This window comes from Blennius ocellaris (assembly GCF_963422515.1).
Source record: "Blennius ocellaris genome assembly, chromosome: 15".
Classification (NCBI taxonomy): domain Eukaryota; kingdom Metazoa; phylum Chordata; class Actinopteri; order Blenniiformes; family Blenniidae; genus Blennius; species Blennius ocellaris.
The window spans coordinates 22,455,464-22,469,071 of NC_137664.1; the positions used below are offsets into that span (position 1 = coordinate 22,455,464).

Below are 13,608 nucleotides of genomic sequence, written 5' to 3' on the forward strand. Positions count from 1 at the left end.
TAACCTACTGTGACGTAGTCTCTGCAGCTGCACGGAGAGAGCCGAGCACTACCGGAGAGAGCCGAGCACTACCGGATTGAGCCGAGCACTGCCGGAGAGAGCCGAACACTGCCGGAGAGAGTTGAAGCAACAACCCGTTCACCTGAGTCACTATGATTGGCTTCTCTTCCTTCTTTTGCACAAACTTTCAAAAATATCTTCAGATATACATGGAAATGTACCAAACTGATATCATCAGGATCTTTTATTTGGAAGTCAACAAAGAATATGCTTTTTTCAACTTACGTATTGACATTTCAAAGAAGAAACAGAATAACAACAACTAAACAAATAAACAAACAAAGAAGCAAAAATCCAAAATGTGAAGCAACTCTCTTTAATATATGGTAACACGCCCTTTGGCAGTGATGACAGCCTCTAAATGTTTCTTGTAGCCATTTACGATGGCTATTCTAGCGTGTGCTGGGGTCCCAGGCTGAAATTCCCAAGGTGAATGTTACAGTGACACCCCCATACTACCTGAACAACATCATTAATCCAGTCATTTCGTCCCTGCGTGGACAACACAGGCCTCATTTCATCTTTGCGGATGACGTTGCTCCGGCTTATCATCAGGGAAGAGGAGACTGCAGTACCTTGAAAGGAGGGACCTGCACTTTCTCCAGACCTGAATCCCATAGAAAACCTCTGGGATCAGCTGAGTCACCATGTACAGGCTCATAACTCGGAACTCGGAACCTCAATGACCTGAAAACCGCCCTTCAAGAAGCGTGGGACTCCTCAGCAGACAACAAGTCCACAGATGAACAGCAGGACATGTCAATATCAAGCTGGAATTGATGCTCAGGGGCACATAACACGATACATAAGTGAGATAACACCCATAGGAACAGAGACAAGTATAAGTAGACACATAGAAATATATAAGCATCCTCACTTACTGCTGCTGTTATTGGAGCTGATATCAGAGGTTCAGCGTTCTCTTCCAGGACATTTCCTTCTATTGAGGACGGAGGTCTTCAAAACAAAAAACAAATATAATAGTCATTGCTGAGTTATAACCTTAACTTACCAACATAGCAGGAAGAGTGTATATGAGAGGATTTGGATGGTATACCTGAACCCAAAAGGCTTCATGTACTTCAGATCAGTCTCACCATGTGATCTTTACATATTATTAGAACTGGCAGTTAAAAGCTTGTGGCCAGCATTTTAGACTGAGATCATAAAATATTAAACGATGAAGCCTTTCAGGATTCCTGTCTCTTTCTTTGCAGAGCAGGGCTACACCCTGAAAGACACACAGCACCGACAAGAGAGAGCAGATCTGGCTGTTTGCTCCTCAAACACATTAGTCCACACTAATCTAATGAGCGCAGGGCTGTGGGAAGCTGCTGGCTTTCATTCTGCAACACTGAGACACTGAGGTTATCGCTGCAGGCTTAAACAGCACACAGACGATGCATTCTGCATCAACTGTTAGCCAGTCAATGTATACGCAGTTATCAGCTACTGAGTGTTCAACCGCAGAAAACAGCAGAATACAGCAGAATACAGCAGTGCCTGGATCAGCTGATCTCCTCGTGGCTTCAGCGGACAGGAGGTGGTCTGTTCTTAAAGATCCACTCGGCAAAAGAACCTTTACTCTGCGAGTCTGGAAGTGTAATGCACACAAGAGCTTCGTCACTACAGACACTGTGCTGTGTGACACCATTCAGATTCACGGTGGTGGCAAAAAGATTTGATCCATATACAACAAAAGAAAGATTTGCATTTTAAACCTAAATTTTTACGCGTTTTTTATTATTATTGTTTTCTAAGATCAGTTTTCATATTTCTGAATATAACAATTTGGCTCGTTGTTTCATATGGAGCTCTAACAGGCCTCATGTTGAGAGTCAGGGCTTCATAATGGTCTTCATGGGGAAGTTAAACTGGTTTTCAAGAACTTCCAGGTGCAAAATAAGTTCAATAACCAATGTTTGACTGAATATTTGTAGTGGTAACAATAACCTTATATTGTGCTCAGATTGAAATATTTAAGACCTACGAATTTCAACACACAGGTGTTGTTGAAGAAGAAAAGAAAAAAATAAATCAACAAATTCTTGTTGGTGTGCAAGAACAAAAAAAAATCAGTTGGAATGTGTAGAATTGATCCAAAATGGTATTTCGAAAACTGCAGTTATAGTGATGTATGAGTTGTAAAATAATTGACATTCTTTAAAAAAAAAACAGTATTGTGAAACTGTCTGATTTGTTGCGTCCTATTTTCAAAGACTGTGGGATTTTTACGTGTGAAAAGTGCTACATATATAAAGAATAGTTGTAGAATAATATCTTCTTTTGAGCAGAGGCGAGAGAACAGTACAAATCCTACAACAATATTGCATTACTTATTTGAATTTATTAAGTCTGATTGAACTGCAGTTCAGTTCATAGTTCATAATTCAAAATTCAAAAGTTTTAACTCAATTCACAGTTCCAAAAATGAAGGAGTGCATAGTTGCTATCACCCTCAGAATACTGGCATTTCCCCATTGTTGCCACCCGTTCAGTCACACTAGTAGCCAGCTGCAGTTTCCCACTCCGACAGTATATTCTCCACCTTTATTAATGAGGAATTATTAAAACAAGCAAAAACAAAAAACAGACAGTAGTCCTTAAGGTGCAAAGGAAAATATACCAGGCCAGCTTCCACAAACAAATTAAGGCTGCAGGTCTCTGACGATATCCTGCAAAACCAGGTTATCTAGCTGTGGCCGGGAGACGAAGACGACAGAGCTGCTACTGTCAGCCGTTAAGGCCATTTGGGAGGCTCGCCCTCGCCCTCGCCGTGTCTTTTGATGTTTTCGTTACTGGCACACACCTTGAAAGGTTCACCGGGGCTTCAGTTCAATGTGCCGTCTCAGGTTTGCTGTTGAGCTTGTTGATGTACAGAGTTGGTTCTTGAAACCCGGCGAGCAAAGTTTACACAAAAAGGTAAGCTGTTCCCACCTGGATCATCACTGACCTTTTCATAAAATTCTTTTAGGTAATCTTACGAAGATGAAGTATTAATGGTGGAACAGAGTGTGAGGTAGCGTAACAAAGGATGGCATTAGGACCTTGGGGAGTCTCCACAGCAGCTCTCCAACCTTTAAGTGTCTCTGAGATTCTTACTAACAGTGAATGTGCCAGAGAGCTACTGGTGTTTTGTAAGATTTATTCATACTGCTAATTTCCATGTGTTTTTAATGCTTCAAAATCGTGAAAAGGACACTTTACACGTTGAAAAACTGAAACCAAAATCACTTGCCTATGCACACTGTTCTAACTAAATTTGGGACATCCTCAACAGTTCTAAAATTGTAAAAAGGTCACTTATAAAATCAAAGATAAATCAGCAGCATGCTGAATTTGTAACAATGCTCATATGCATGTATAAAGAGTGTAATAGTGCAGCCGTCTGAACACACGTTCAGCATCATATGGTCACAGTCAGTGAGAAGACTGACACTGCACGGATTCAAGCAGAGAGCTGGAAGCAGGAGTGTGTCTGCTGAGGTTGACACTGATGCTCTCAGTGAAACGTTCCTCTGTCAGTCTGCTTCTGAACGTTCACGTCTGAAACGGCTGATTCACACAAACATGTCGAGCCAAATGAAGCTTTCATTTTCAGATTGTTGTAATTGTCTGGCTCAACCAAACTCCAGAAATGCTGTGAATGCTGCCGTGAGTGCTGCTGGGATTTTAGCCGGACATCACTGTGGAGATTTATGACCTCGATGTCCATCTCCACAGGATCAACACAAAATGGTTCAGCCATGTCTCCTGACAGATCACTGATGTGTACATCCAGGAAGGGCTTGCAATAAATGTCCACCAGGTTCCAGTTTGTCAGAGTCTTCCTGAATCTTCCTGAAAACTGCTGCCCCAGCCTGGACAACAGCTCACTATATCTCCAGCAGGGCCAAGTGCAAAACGTGCCGGGGGGTGCCACGGGGTGCCACAGGGTGCCACGAGGTGCCACAACTCGGGGTGCCACTGAACCATCTACCAGCGTGCCGCGTGGCATTATTCACCATGGTGTGGTGGCATTATTTACCACGTGTGGTGGCATTATTCACCATGGCGTGGTGGCATTATTTACCATGTGTGGTGGCATTATTTACCATGGTGTGGTGGCATTATTTACCATTTTGTGGTGGCATTATTTACCATGTGTGGTGGCATTATTCACCATGGTGTGGTGGCATTATTTACCATGTGTGGTGGCATTATTTACCACGTGTGGTGGCATTATTCACCACGTGTGGTGGCATTATTCACCATGGTGTGGTGGCATTATTTACCATGGTGTGGTGGCATTATTTACCATTTTGTGGTGGCATTATTTACCATGTGTGGTGGCATTATTCACCATGGTGTGGTGGCATTATTTACCATGTGTGGTGGCATTATTTACCACATGTGGTGGCATTATTCACCATGGTGTGGTGGCATTATTTACCATGGTGTGGTGGCATTATTCACCATGGTGTGGTGGCATTTTTTACCACGTGTGGTGGCATTATTCACCATGGTGTGGTGGCATTATTTACCATGGTGTGGTGGCATTATTTACCATGTGTGGTGGCATTATTTACCATGGTGTGGTGGCATTATTTACCACGTGTGGTATCATTATTCACCATGGTGTGGTGGCATTATTTACCACGTGTGGTGGCATTATTCACCATGGTGTGGTGGCATTATTTACCATGGTGTGGTGGCATTATTTACCATTTTGTGGTGGCATTATTTACCATGTGTGGTGGCATTATTCACCATGGTGTGGTGGCATTATTTACCATGTGTGGTGGCATTATTTACCACATGTGGTGGCATTATTCACCATGGTGTGGTGGCATTATTTACCACGTGTGGTGGCATTATTTACCACATGTGGTGGCATTATTCACCATGGTGTGGTGGCATTATTTACCACGTGTGGTGGCATTATTTACCACGTGTGGTGGCATTATTTACCATGGTGTGGTGGCATTATTTACCATGTGTGGTGGCATCATTTACCATGTGTGGTGGCATTATTCACCATGGTGTGGTGGCATTATTTACCACGTGTGGTGGCATTATTTACCACGTGTGGTGGCATTATTTACCACGTGTGGTGGCATTATTCACCATGGTGTGGTGGCATTATTTACCACGTGTGGTAGCATTATTCACCATGGTGTGGTGGCATTATTTACCATGTGTGGTGGCATCATTTACCATGTGTGGTGGCATTATTCACCATGTGTGGTGGCATTATTTACCATGTGTGGTGGCATTATTCACCATGGTGTGGTGGCATTATTTACCACGTGTGGTGGCATTATTTACCATGCGTGGTGGCATTATTTACCATGTGTGGTGGCATCATTTACCATGTGTGGTGGCATTATTTACCACGTGTGGTGGCATCATTTACCATGTGTGGTGGCATTATTTACCATGTGTGGTGGCATCATTTACCATGTGTGGTGGCATTATTTACCACGTGTGGTGGCATTATTCACCATGGTGTGGTGGCATTATTTACCACGTGTGGTGGCATTATTCACCATGGTGTGGTGGCATTATTTACCATGTGTGGTGGCATCATTTACCATGTGTGGTGGCATTTTTTACCATGTGTGGTGGCATTATTTACCACGTGTGGTGGCATCATTTACCATGTGTGGTGGCATTATTTACCATGTGTGGTGGCATTATTTACCACGTGTGGTGGCATCATTTACCATGGCGTGGTGGCATTATTTACCATGTGTGGTGGCATTATTTACCACGTGTGGTGGCATTATTTACCACGACTGTGTACCATGACATATGAAAATTCTTTCCCAAGAAATGAACAAACTTTCTGTGGTCCTGTGAGATTCCAACACATCACTGCACCTCTTATTCTATATCCCAGATTGTTGCTGAGCCACGTAGCAAACGTTTACTCTGTAGACACTTGCTGTGGACATGATGGACCAAGTTGTCCAACTCTCTCTGAACCTATTTCAGCAAGACACTGCAGCTGGAACCACATCTGTAGAGTTCAGCTACTGAACTGATCTGCCTGCTTCATTCATGCAGTGACAATGTGTGGTGCATTAAGCAAAACAAGCTACAAGAATGGAGAGTAACTGTAGTTACTTCAGCAGGAAAAGAGTAAATGTCCATGACAAACCTTCAAAAAGTACCTCTGACAACTTTAAAAGAATCAAACTATCCATGAATCATGTCATTGTTCTTTATTTTATACACAAGCACAGGTGACACACATGGATTTCCTCCATTTGGTTGATCGTCTTACTTCTGGACGTGTAACATCAAAAACATAACCGATGAGTCTCAGGTCCTTCTTGATTCCTGTGACCTCCTCCATCTCTTTCAGTAGCTCCAACATCTCTTACAATACAGAGGAATAAAAGTAAACAAATCAAGCTTATGTTACATAAAAACTCTCAAACTTGATAAAGAGATGTTTTATTACCTGCTGGTCACTGAAACAACATCTTCATGATGACGTGCTGCTGGAGGGCAGGTGATGCAGACGACATCTTCCAGAGGTTCATTCTCTCTGAACGGACCCTCGAGTCCATGAGATCATCATGAAGCTCTGAAGCCAAAGAGCAAAGAGAGAAGAGAGAACAGATATTAGCACAAGAGAGTAGAATCACTAACAGCACAGTTTGTTTCACTCACCTTGATCTCCTCTCTGGAAAACACAGTGAGGATCCTCCTCCTCCTTCAACAGCCTCAATGATCCTGCAGAGAAAAATACCTTAAACCAATGAAAAGACACAGCAGAAAAGTTCCACTTTGACTAAAGTCAAAACTGTCTGGGAATTATTGTTTCTGTGATTTAAACAATATTAATCACCAACTCTTGACAAGATGCAGAATCAGTTGATATTTTACTTTGACAATGTGATCATCAAACTCCTGTTGATGATTAAAACCCTTTATGAAAGTAGTGACCTCATATAAAGACACAACATCAACACAGAGAGTGTAAAATAAATATCTCACCAAGTGGTTCAGTCATGTCTGCCATACGACACACATCTATTGAATAATTGTACAAACTATTGTTGTAGTACCTTGAGCTCTCATTCGTGGTCTCACATCCACAGCTGGATGACTCCTCCAGATGTTTGTGGGATTTTAAGGCACAACCAACATGCAGCCAGCCTTTGCAAAGTTTGTACTGCATCCATTCCAGCATTTCTGTGTCTGGATAAAAAATCCTGCAAAACAAGAGATGTATTCACATTATCTTTCTTTAATTTCATTTAAAATAGAAGCGTGCCTCTGAAAAAAGAACAAGTCAATCATCATCATTTATATTTGTTATAACTTTCTATTCACTTTACTGTGTTGATTTCACTGCAGTGTTTACATTATTTATCTTTTTATATATCTCTTAACTTATTATATTCATAGCCTGTATATACAGTACAGACCAAAAGTTTGGACACACCTTCTCATTCAAAGAGTTTTCTTTATTTTCATGACTATGAAAATTGTAGATTCACACTGAAGGCATCACAACTATGAATTAGCACATGTGGAATTATATACTTAACAAAAAAGTGTGAAACAACTGAAAATACGCCTTATATTCTAGGTTCTTCAAAGTAGCCACCTTTTGCTGTGATTACTGCTTTGCACACACTCTGCATTCGCTTGATGAGCTTCAAGAGGTCGTCACCTGGAATGGTTTTCCAACAGTCTTGAATGAGTTCCCAGAGATTCTTAGAACTTGTTGGCCCTTTTGCCTTCACTCTGCGGTCCAGCTCAGCCCAAACATCTGGATTGGGTTCAGGTCCGGTGGCTGTGGAGGCCAGGTCATCTGGCGCAGCACCCCATCACTCTCCTTCTTGGTCAAATAGCCCTGACACAGCCTGGAGGTGTTTGAGGTCATTGTCCTGTTGAAAAATAAATGATGGTCCAACTAAATGGAAACCGGATGGAATAGCAAGCCGCTGCAAGATGCTGTGGCGCCATGCTGGTTCAGTAGGCCTTCAATTTTGAATAAATCCCCAACAGTGTGACGAGCAAAGCCCCCCCACACCATCACACCTCCTCCTCCCTGCTTCACGGTGGGAACCAGGCATGTAGAGTCCATCGTTCACCTTTTCTGCGTCGAACAAAGACACGGTGGTTGGAACCAAAGATCTCAAATTTGGACTCATCAGACCAAAGCACAGATTTCCACTGCTCTAATGTCCATTCCTTGTGTTCTTTAGCCCAAACAAGTCTCTTCTGCTTGTTGCCTGTCCTTAGCAGTGGTTTCCTAGCAGCTATTCTTCCATGAAGGCCTGATTCACACAGTCTCCTCTTAACAGTTGTTCTAGAGACGTGTCTGCTGCTAGAACTGTGTGTGGCTTTGACCTGCTCTCTAATCTGAGCTGCTGTTAACCTGCCATTTCTGAGGCTGGTGACTCTGATGAACTGATCTTCCACAGCAGAGGTGACTCTTGGTCTTCCTTTCCTGGGCCGGTCCTCATGTGAGCCACTTTCTTTGTAGCGCTTGATGGTTTTTGCGACTGCACTTGGGGACACTTTCACAGTTTTCCCAATTTTTCGGACTGACTGACCTTCATTTCTTAAAGTAATGATGGCCACTCGTTTTTCTTTAGTTAGCTGCTTTTTTCTTGCCATAATACAAATTCTAACAGTCTCTTCAGTGGGACTATCAGCTGTGTGTCCACCTGACTTCTGCACAACACAACTTATGGTCCCAACCCCATGTATAAGGCAAGAAATCCCACTTATTAAACCTGACAGGGCTCACCTGTGAAGTGAAAACCATTCCAGGTGACGACCTCTTCAAGAGAATGCAGAGTGTGTGCAAAGCAGTAATCAGAGCAAAAGGTGGCTACTTTGAAGAAACTAGAATATAAGGCATATTTTCAGTTGTTTTACACTTTTTTGTTAAGTACATATTTCCACATGTGTTAATTCATAGTTGTGATGCCTTCAGTGTGAATCTACAATGTCAATAGTCATGAAAATAAAGGAAACTCATTGAATGAGAAGGTGTGTCCAAACTTTTGGTCTGTACTGTATGTTACATCAATTATTTCTATTTTTAGTGTGTGGAATTCTTTTTTAAATGCAGATGTGAAGAGAAATGCAATTTCAGTTCTCTATATGTGTGGCACAGACATAAACATTTAACTTTATTGACAAACATCTAAATGATTCATTGTATTATGTTATACATTTGATTTAAAATTTCTATCATAACCTTTAATAATTTTCTCATGTGAATGTGCTGATAAAAACTTTCATCCCAGATAGATGCTTCCTATTAAGATGCCTGATTATAATAAATTAATTATTAGTCACATTTTAGTGACCGAGGATGAATAGTAATGTAAATTTACACACACACACACACACACACACACACACACACACACAGACACACACACACCACACACACACACACACACACACACACACACACACACACACACACACACACACACACACACACACACCTATATATACAGCATCTATCTGGGATAAAAACGCAGTAGCAAGCTCGTTGTATACATCCATTAATACAGAATGATATGATTACTGGTGCAGTTCAATGTCGGCACATTCGTCTCTTAACACACCAAAAGTTACTGGAGAAAGTTTTCACAAGGCAAGAAGTGACACTTAATACCCCAAAACAAGGCAGAGGATAGAAAGAGCAACTTAAACGTTCATTGCTCCTAACTTAACCACAAAACTCCTCCTCCTCTCATTAACACTGATCAACTACTGCTTCTTATTAGAGCAGGATGATCGTTTCTATATAGACAACAAGGTAAATCTTTACCTTACGAGAAGACAACCACGTCCATGCTTGCCCCCGGTGGATTCTTCTTCGTTGGTGCTCCGCGGATTCTTCTTCGTTGATGGTGTGTGGGGATTCTTCTTCGTTGGTGGTGCTCGCGGATTCTTCTTCGTCGTTGGTGCTCAGCGGATTCTTCTTCGTTGGTGATGTTTAGCGGATTCTTCTTCGTTGGTGCTCAGCGGATTCTTCTTCGTTGGTTGCCAGCGCATTCTTCTTCGTTGGTTGCCAGCGGATTGTTCTTCGTTGGTGCTCAGTGGGTTCTTCTTCGTTGGTGCTCCGCGGATTCTTCCTCGTTGGTGGTGTTTGGTGATTCTTCTTCATTGGTGCTCAGCGGATTCTTCTTCGTTGGTGGTGTTTGGGGATTCTTCTTCGTTGGTGCTCCGCGGATTCTTCTTCGTTGGTAGTGTTTGGGGATTCTTCTTCGTTGGTGCTCAGCGGATTCTTCTTCGTTGGTGATTTTTAGCGGATTCTTCTTCGTTGGTGTTCAGTGGATTCTTCTTCGTTGGTGGTGTTTGGCGGATTCTTCTTCGTTGGTGGTGTTTGGCGGATTCTTCTTCGTTGGTGGTGTTTGGCGGATTCTTCTTCGTTGGTGGTGTTTGGCGGATTCTTCTTCGTTGGTGTTTTGCGGACTGGGAATCAAAATAAAAAATGTGAAGGATTCCGGGAGAATGGGTAAGTTAGTCCCGGTTCCACTCGATACTCGATGCCCAAGCCGAGTCAGTAATATATAATGAAGCAAATCATTTCTTACTTGATTAATAAAAAAGTTCTCCAAGTTGTTCTGCCATAAATAAACCAAAACATACTTTTATTCCTTCACAAAAGGTGACCTTGGACGTCATGGTGTTATGAGGGTTCCACCAAAAAGTACAAAATCCTGAGAAATCCCACGACAAGTACATTTGACAGATTAGTTATCAAATACATTTCTTCTCAATTGTTTTGTTTACAATTCATGACTTGATTTACAAGTAATGGCTGTTATTTAGTGATTGTGTTCAGAATCTTACCGAGGACAACCAAACACAGGGGATGATGGAGAAAAGTCAGAGCCGGCTCACGATACTGGACGGTTTTGCAGTCCAGTATCAAAGCAGCCATACGGGACTACTGAAGGACTACTGAAGGACTACTGAAGGACTACTGAAGGACTACTGAAGGACTACGAAGACTCTAAACAAGTCGTTGGGAAAAGGCTGAGCTCATTTTCTAAGGATCAAACTGAAGATAAACCCAGTGAGGAGCAGTAATGGGTCTGTGTCTAATGTAGTGCTTATTTTAAAAAGCAATAGATATAATTCATCAAATGAACCTCCAACTCACAATACAATTCTCTTTTTGCCCATATTTATTTACTATAAACACATAATACACTATTCAGATAAATATGTGTTTCAAAAAAGTTTGCAGGTCAATTGTCTGCAAATTGATTGTAAATTCTGCTCAGTCATTTTTGAGAACTAAACATAATCCTTATTTTGGGCATGTGGACATAAATTGATCAAATGAACTCTGAAATTCTGAACAAAGCACGAAACACTCAAATTAATTCTAAAACAACACAAAACATGTTATGTGAAAAACAAACGTGGTAAATGAAATTGAGTCAACGCTGCATTGCATTGTATATAACATCTGCCAAATAAACGTAGTGGGTTCATCATAAAAAACCTTTTTTTTTTTTTAAACCTATACATTCAAAAATACTTTCAGTTAAGTGTGCTTTGGCTCGGTACAGGATTAGAGTTGATCTATGATGTGTAGCATGTCTCTCTCTCGATGCCTGATCTGGGAAATGTCATTTATTATAAATGATGCTTCTATCAGTGCTTCCTCTATCTTTATGCAGACATTCCATGTGGAAGTGGAAGAATGGAAGCAGCGGCCAGAGAAAAAGAGGGGAGATATTCAACAGCCATCACAAAGGCATTTCCCTTCAGAAGAGCAACAGAAAAGGTAAAGGTGAATATTTCCAGTGGGCTGCATGGTCTTCTTCCAGAGTGATGGAGGAGGGAGCTGGACATTTCCCACAGGTTCAGACCGACGGTCACCAAGGTTTCTCCGCAGGGTGGCGGCGTCACTCTTCATGACAGGGTGAGGAGCTCCGCCATCAGGGAGAGACAAAGTGGGGCTGCTGCTCCCCCACATTGAGGAGCCAGTTGAAGTGGTGAAGATCTGATCAGGACGCCCCCTAGTGGCCTCCCTTGAGAGGCCTACCAGGCACGTCTGACTGGGAGGAGGCCCCGAGGTCGACCCAGGTCTCACTGGAGGGAGGGGCTGGGGGTCCTCTCTGAAGAACTGGAGGAAGATGGAGGGGACAGGGAGGGAGGGAGGGAGGGAGGGATGGATGGAGGGAGGGAGGGAGGGAGGGAGGGATGGATGGGTGGAGGGATGGATGGATGATGGATGGATGGATGGATGGATGGGTGGATGGGTGGATGGGTGGATGGATGGATGGACGGATGGATGCCTGGATGGATGGAGGGATGGATGGATGGATAGTTGGATGCAGGGATGGATGGATGGATGGATGCCTGGATGGATGGAGGGATGGATGGTTGGATGCCTGGATGGATGGATGGATGGATGCCTGGATGGATGGAAGCCTGGATGGATGGCTGGAGGGATGGATGGATGGTTTGATGGATGGATGGATGGATGGATGGATGGACTCAAACTTTGACACGTTGTCGTCCTCTAATTGTGACTTTTAGAATTCTATTGATTCTAAAGAGAAAAATGAGTGTTTTTGTTGTGTGCAGCCAAACACTACCCGTTCTCCGCGGTGCAGTGGCATCCGGAGAAAAGCCCCTTCCAGTGGATGGAAAAGTCCGGAATGGTCCATTCCACCTGGGCTGTGAGGGCGTCGTTCTACACCTTCTTCGTCTCTCAAGGTGAAGACGGACGTCTGGAGGCCTTTTCACCTTTTACTAATACGTGTTTGTGTCCAAAATATGCTTCTGTGAACTTGATTTAAAGGCAATAAGAACTGCTAATGGAAATATATTACATGTGTTTTTAGTTCTCTTGCCAAGTGAAATGAGTTTCTGGACTAATTCCAATGGTTTAATGTGTGTGTTGGCTTAAAGTAGAAGTTTCAAACATAAAGCCCGTGGCCCAGAGCTGAGCCGCAAGAGGCTCCAATTGGGCCGCAAAGCTTCCAAATGATACACATTTCAAACTAAATACATCCATATGTTTTTTATTGGTTTTTTCATAACAAATTTTGTATTAAAAACAACCAAAATTATGCAAATGCATCATATCAAAGTCTTTAGTAATGATGATTTTTGTGACTTTAACTCGATGGATGGATGGATGGATGGATGGTGGATGGATGGGTGGATGGAGGGATGGATGGATGATGGATGCCTGGATGGATGGATGGAGGGATGGATGGATTTGCGGCCCAATTGGATGGATGAATGGATGATGGATGGATGGAGGGATGGATGGAGGGATGGATGGATAGATGCCTGGATGGATGGATGGATGGATAGATGCCTGGATGGATGCCTGGATGGATGGAGGGATGGATGGATGGATGGGGGGATGGATTTGCGGCCCAATTGGATGGATGGATGGAGGGATGGATGGATAGATGCCTGGATGGATGGATGATGGATGGATAGATGCCTGGATGGATGGATGCCTGGATGGATGGAGGGATGGATGGATGGATGCCTGGATGGATGGATGGAGGGATGGATGGATTTGCGGCCCAATTGGATGGA

The 13,608-nt window shown here is 42.8% G+C and overlaps 1 long non-coding RNA gene across 1 annotated transcript; it reads right to left on the bottom strand.

Moving 5' to 3' along the window:
* Positions 1 to 6,319: 6,319 nt before the first annotated feature.
* On the bottom strand, positions 6,320 to 9,992 carry LOC308140586. Its single transcript, XR_013936954.1, has 5 exons — positions 9,857 to 9,992; positions 7,119 to 7,265; positions 6,721 to 6,783; positions 6,509 to 6,634; positions 6,320 to 6,423 (listed from the first exon to the last, which is right to left on the bottom strand). It is a non-coding gene; the product is annotated as an uncharacterized lncRNA (long non-coding RNA).
* Between the last annotated feature and the right edge of the window lie 3,616 nt (positions 9,993 to 13,608).